Source organism: Arachis ipaensis, chromosome B01 (genome assembly GCF_000816755.2).
Source record: "Arachis ipaensis cultivar K30076 chromosome B01, Araip1.1, whole genome shotgun sequence".
Taxonomy (NCBI): domain Eukaryota; kingdom Viridiplantae; phylum Streptophyta; class Magnoliopsida; order Fabales; family Fabaceae; genus Arachis; species Arachis ipaensis.
Window position 1 is genome coordinate 88,561,078 of NC_029785.2, and position 6,996 is coordinate 88,568,073.

Below are 6,996 nucleotides of genomic sequence, written 5' to 3' on the forward strand. Positions count from 1 at the left end.
TTTTTTACCACACCGGGCTTAGTCAAGACAAACATATAGAAAAAGAGAGATTGGGAAGCAGGAATACCAAAACCATTGCACAACAATTGGAAAATTTTAATAAAATCCCAGGAATTAGGGTGAAGTTGAGAAGGGGCAACATTACAGGACCATAACAGATCGGTTTCAAATGGAGTAAAAGGAAGGGTGATACCCAGCAGACCGAAGAAAAAATCATAAACATAAAAGAAGGGGCGATCATCAACAACCCGAGTAGAAAAGCAGACTCTCTCGTCAGAAGAGGGAGGGACAAGTTCATAGTTCTTCTCATCACCAGAATTACTACAGACACTATGAAACTGCCTAAGCTGAGCACAAAATTCAGAATCAACCAGCGAGACACACATGAGAACCATGGAGTCCACCCAATCGGCCATACCCGCGGGAACCTGGGAAGGAATCTCTACAACGTTATTTCGGGAAGACATGAGGTCAACTAAATCCTACAAAAAGAAGAGAAGAATGGATTTCTTAAAAACATCTCGGACAGGGGGCAAAACATCTCAACGGGCGGATAAACAAAAAGGGAAAACCCCAAGACTCAAGACAAAAAGTCTTGGGGCATCCCTTGGAGGCAGTAAACAAGCAAGGTCTTTAAGTTATTTCTACAGCCTACAGCCCAGCACTCATCAAAATAAAACCCAGGAAGAAAACTAAGGAAGCAAAACCGCGAAAGGTCCACCCTTCTACAATTTATCAGGAGAAAGCACTATTTCTACAGTTTATCAGAAATTCCAAAAAGGGACAAGCAGAAAAACAGCAAAGGCGCAAACTTTTTCAAAAATCAAGTAAAAAATCATCAGCAAAGAACAAGCACCAACATCGAACATACAAAATAGAGATCATCAAAGACGCAACCTTTTTTTAGAATCAAACAAAGTCATCATTTCAAAGCTTCAAATACAAAAGCATTCACAAACATGCAAAGTTCTGAAAGTATCGAGCAACAGATGGAGAAACTACAAGACACACAGTGATCAGCAAAAAAGACGGAAAGATCCAAACTTTCTCAAAACAGACACAAAAAGGGTGTAGAGGAAGGAAGAAAGAAGAGTCAAACCTGCAAAATGAGAGAAAACTGCGAAGAAAAGTAGGGAAGTGGAAAGCAAGAGCTAGAATCACCCCTTCTCCCACGAAAAAGCAAAGTGACAAAGCAACGTCGCTAGGCAAAAACGCGAAACTGCAAACCCCAGGTAGAAGCTTTAGAAAAATCAAAAAGGTCGAAAGCGAGAGAATAAAAAAAAGAAATATGAAGAAGTTACAAAAAGGGTGAAGGAGAGAAACCGTTTCTTGAGTACAAAATTAAAAAATAGAGAAGTTAGGGGAAACGGGGCAATTAAATGTCAATTAAATGCGGATATTAAAACCGCTCGCATTCCCAAAAAAGTGCTAATACAAAAGCGCGCGCTTTTAGAGGAAAAATGTTCTACATTCAAAAGTTTCTACAAAAGGAAGAAATCGACAAAATGCTTGAGTTCGGCTTCGTCAGAGAAGGACCGAAGTTAAAGACTCGACCTCAACAAAAAGACCGAGCTCAAGCAGGGGCACTGTTCATACCCTGGGTCGAGTTACCCGACCTGGGATGATTGGCGACAAAGCGACCGACCTCTTCAGGTCAGGCTACCCGACCTCTTCTCAAAGAGGTCGGCCAAATCAACAGGAGAGCCCAATAAAGGGCCCAAATAGAGGAACGCGACCCAAATCCAAAGGCAATCCAAGCCTATAGAGATAAAGGCGGTTCCCTTGAAGATAAGCTGACTTCACCCAAAATAAAGATAAGATAAGATAAGATAACTAACGTATCTTATCAGAAAGGTCAGCCCCATCTACTATAAATACACTGGAGCACCAAGTATAACTCATACTCTGATTCTACATAACACCTGTTTAATACCCATGCTAACTTAAGCATCGGAGTCTCTTGTAGGTACCCCCCACCTTTCGGTGACAAAGGATTAGCAGCACGTTCAGTCCAAACAAGTCGGACGCACTAGCTCTGGCCGCCATTCACCAGCCGGACACATCGGTTCCGACCAGCGCAGAAGATCTCGTCCGACATACCCCGGAACAGTACTTAACAATAAAGAAAACCTTGGGAAATTTGATCCAAAATCCTATGAAGGAATGTTTGTTGGATACTCCACTACTAGCAAGGCCTATAGAATTTATCTCAAAGAGCATAGGATCATAGAGGAATCCATACATGTTACTTTTTGTGATTCTGATTTAATTTCCAGTACTGTGATAGATAATGATTCAGATTGTGAAGAAGCTGGAACAAGTAAAGAAAATCCCAAATCTGTTCAAAATGAAGAATCTGCCAGTCTAGTTTTGTCTTGTCATATTGAAGGAGACATTTCCATTTTGTCTCCTGAGCAGAAAACTGAAACAGTGAGACCACCAGAAACTCATCAAAGCTCAACACCACTTTGGAAGCCTAGAGAATGGAAGTCTATGAGGGGTTATCCTCATGACTTTATAATTGGTGATCCCTCTCAAGGTGTAACAACAAGATCCTCAACCAAAAGGCAATCCGAACCAAGCAATTTTGCCCTCTTGTCACAAATGGAGCCCAACAATGTCAAACAAGCTCTTGAAGATCCATCATGGGTCAAAGCAATGCAAGAAGAGCTTGCTCAATTCGATAAGAATGAGGTTTGGATACTAGTACCTCATCTGGATGGTAAGAAAGTTATGGGTACTAAGTGGGTGTTTAAAAATAAACTTGGTGAGGATGGATAAGTTGTTCGTAACAAGGCTAGATTAGTGGCCCAAGGTTATGATCAAGAAGAGGGTATAGATTTTGATGAGTCTTTTGCTCCGGTAGCTAGAATGGAAGCAATTAGGTTGCTTCTTGCCTATGCTGCCCATAAGGGCTTCAAAATGTTTCAAATGGATGTTAAATGTGCTTTTCTTTAATGGCTTTATTGATAGAGCAGTGTATGTGGCACAACCCCTCGGTTTCGAACATAAAGATTTCCCAAATCATGTTTTTAAACTATCTAAGGCTCTTTATGGTCTTAGACAAGCTCCAAGAGCTTGGTATGAAAGGCTTAGTGCCTTCTTGTTAGAAAATCAATTTCAAAAGGGTACCACCGACACTATTTTATTTATTAAAGCATCTAATGATGATATTCTCCTAGTTCAAGTTTATGTGGATGACATTGTGTTTGGTTCGGCCAATGAGACCTTGTGTGAAGAGTTTGGAAAACTCATGACTAGTGAGTTTGAGATGAGTTTAATGGGAGAGCTTACTTTCTTTCTTGGCCTTCAAATTAAACAAACTTCTAGTGGTACCTTTATTCACCAAAGAAAGTATGCAAAAGAAATTATCAAAAAATTTGGCCTAGAAAGCTCCAAACCAATGGGAACACCAATGCATCCTAACACAAAACTTGAAAAGGATGATGATGGCCAAGATGTGGATGAAACAAGGTATAGAGGAATGATAGGTTCACTTATGTACCTTACCTCCTCTAGACCGGATATTGTTCAAAGTTTGGGTGTATGCTCAAGGTTTCAATCTCACCCAAAAGAATCCCATCTTTTGGCCGTTAAGCGCATCATTAGATACATTAAGGGGATTAGTGATTAAGGCTTGTGGAATCCTAAATCTGATGACTTTTGTGCAGTAGGGTTTTGTGATGCAGATTATGCGGGAGATAGAATGGATAGACGGAGTACATCCGGCATGTGTTGCTTCCTTGGAAGCTCACTCAACATGTGGTCAAGCAAAAAGCAAGCCACAGTGGCTCTATCCACAGCTGAAGCTGAATATATTTCTACATCTACATGTTGCTCACAATTAATTTAGTTAAAAATGCAGTTGGAAGATTACAAATTAAAGATCAATAGTATACCCTTATTTTGTGACAATATGAGTGCCATTAACATCCTGTTTTGCACTCAAGAACCAAGCACATTGAGATAAAATATCATTTTATTAGAGAACATGTGCAAAAGGGTACTATTTATATTCAATTTGTAAAATCTGAAGACCAACTTGCTGATATTTTTACAAAACCCTTCTGTGAAGAATGATTCTGCACTTTGAGAAAAAGTTTGGGAATGTTTGATTTAAGTTCTATTGATAACTTGTGAAATATTGATTCTGCTCAGTTTTGTCTCGTAGGAATGGACGAGATAAAAATAAAAGTGTTGGAAGGGCTGTGATCAAGGGTGAGACAGCACCAAAGATTAATTCTCATGGCCCCTACCAAATTTCCTTGACCCCATTCTGACCATTTTGTTAGATTCTCTCTCTGAAAATCAAAATGTCTTTTTGTTGTCTCATCAAATCTTATTGGAAGTGGTTATTGTCAAATCAAATCCTTCTCTTCACCTAATCCCTTGATTCTAGGAAACCACCTTTTCAATTTATTTCAAATAAAAGGGAAACTCGTTGGGTATTAACTACCACTTAATGGACATTTAATTCCCCTTAATTCTCTCTCTGCTCCATATTTATTGCTTCTCTAACCTCCCTCCTCCCTCACTCCATTCGGTTTCTACTCAATCCCCTCATATTCCACTTCTCCATTTTCACTACCATGAAAAAGAAAACTGCTCCCAGGAAAAGCGAACGCATTCTTTTCTCTAAAAAACCATCCACTCCACAATCTCATACTCACATCCATATTCACTCTACATCATCATCTTCTCCCTCACCTCCCTCAAAGTAAACCGACACCATGCGTAGGAAGGTCATAGCTACAAAAACTTCTTCAAGGAAGAAGAAAGAGAGAGTTCCCGTGGAAGAAGAGGAAGAGTCTCACACATCACCCATTCCATCTCCACCACCATCTCCACAGAAGAAAGCCACACCCAGGAAGAGTGGCCAGAAATCAAAAGGATTTGCTCTGCACAACACTAAGGAACCTGCAAACCTGGAATCTTTGGACTTCAAGAACAAATTCAGCAAGACACACTCTCACTATGACCCTGCCCGATTCAACTCCTATGCTTCATATGAATTCCATAAAGAAGTCCTGGAAAAGCGTCATCTCTGTGCAACCTACCTTGTCAACCTGGACTCTCTCACCAGCAAGGGGATAAATGTGTCTCCTCTTTTTGAACTGCTTCAATGGACTCCTCTACTTCACATCGAGAAGCCAGTTTACCCAGGTTTAGTTCGAGAGTTCTACGCCAACTTGAGACTTATTGATGGTACCATACATTCATATGTGAAGACAGTTCACATCACACTTGACACTGCCACCATTGGGACGGCCTTGGGCTACAAGGAGGAAGGGCCACGAGGGCCACGAGCTACAAAGAGGAAGGGCCGAGAGCATACATGGCCGAAAAGTGGGATTCACAGGTCGGCGTTCCCTATAAGGTTGTTCTTTAACACATTTGTGAGAATCTCTCTGGCTTGGATGGCACTACCCCCACCTACAAAGCTCTCGGACTAAACAATTCTCTGCTTCACAGAATTGTAACCCACATTCTGACTCTCTTATTATCTTTGCACTTGTTACATCTACCCCTATATCTTTTAGTTATCTTATGATCCGACATATGTGGGAATCGGTAAAAAGCACCAATAAGGCAAATCTGCCCTATGGTATGTTCTTAACTAGCATCTTTGAAATTTTAAAGTTGACCTTCTGAATGAGGCTGTAGAGAACAAAGTGTCAATGATCAAGGCAGGTGGAGCGGTTAAGGGAACAAAGGGCAAGAAATCTGGGGCTTCGGAGAGTGACTATGAGAGTCGGCCCGAATCTTCCAAGGCAGCCAAATCCATTAGGGAAAGTCTCACTGAATTTTCAAATATGTCAGAACTCATGATACAATTCCATAAAGCAGGACGCAAGTTAGCGTATGAAAATGAGAAGGCTTGGGGAAGATGCAAAGATAAAGTCAGTTTGATGCTAGAAAGTCTTGATGAGGATCCGGAAAGTGCAAGTGAAGAAGGAGCTGAAGCATCTGATTTTCATCTCTCTGATGATTAAACTTCTGTTTAGTGTTTGATATTGGCACACTTAGGCTCAATTCGATACTCTGTTTTGGCTTGTTACTATTAGTACTATAACTCTATGATACTTTGTGGACACTTTTGGAAATATTTTGGATATTCTGCTTACTATGTCATATTCTTTTTGCAGGTACCCCTTGATGCCAAAAGGGGGAGGAATGGTTCTGCAAATTGAAAATGGAAAACAAGGGATGAAACTCCTTTGGGAGTTCATGATCACGAGTTCATGATCACCCTTGTTTATGCTTGCTTGATAATGCATGTCAATAATGCACTTGTTTTATCATGATTGCTGCTGATTGCTTAATGTTTATCTTGGTAAAATGCTTGGATGATTGTTGATTATAATTATGAAGTATTTGTTTTACCTTGATATAATGATTGTTGTTTTGGACTTATTTTTGGCACTTCCTTTAAGCTGAAAAATATGAATTTTACTATGGCTTGAGATGATTATGAATGATTAGAAAACTTTCTTTTGCTATGATCAATCTACCTTGTTTTGATTAGAAAATATTCAGAAAACATCATGCTGTTTGCTTTTGTATGATTGAGCAGAAAATCAAATTATTGATAACAAATGAGTTTTGATTATCATTCACTTCTGCTCATAAATCAAGCCATTCAACATTGCATACTGAATATGTTGTATAACATTGTTGCCTTAGGCTTGATAAAAATTGTTACAGGTATAAAGCTTCCCTTGGTAAAATAAGCATACATCAAGGGGGACCCATGTGACAATTAGAAAGGGGGAGAAATTCAAATATTCAAAGGGAGTATTCTATACTTCAATCTTTTATTTCTTTCCATTTCAATTTTAATAATATTTGTCATCAAGGGGGAGATTGATGAGTTTGAAAAACTCTAAAATAACATTTGTGATGACTAAATATTATTAATCTAATTAAATGCAAAAATATTAATTCATATATGGTGATAAAAATTATTTTTGCTATGCAGGTTATGTTTGGACCGAA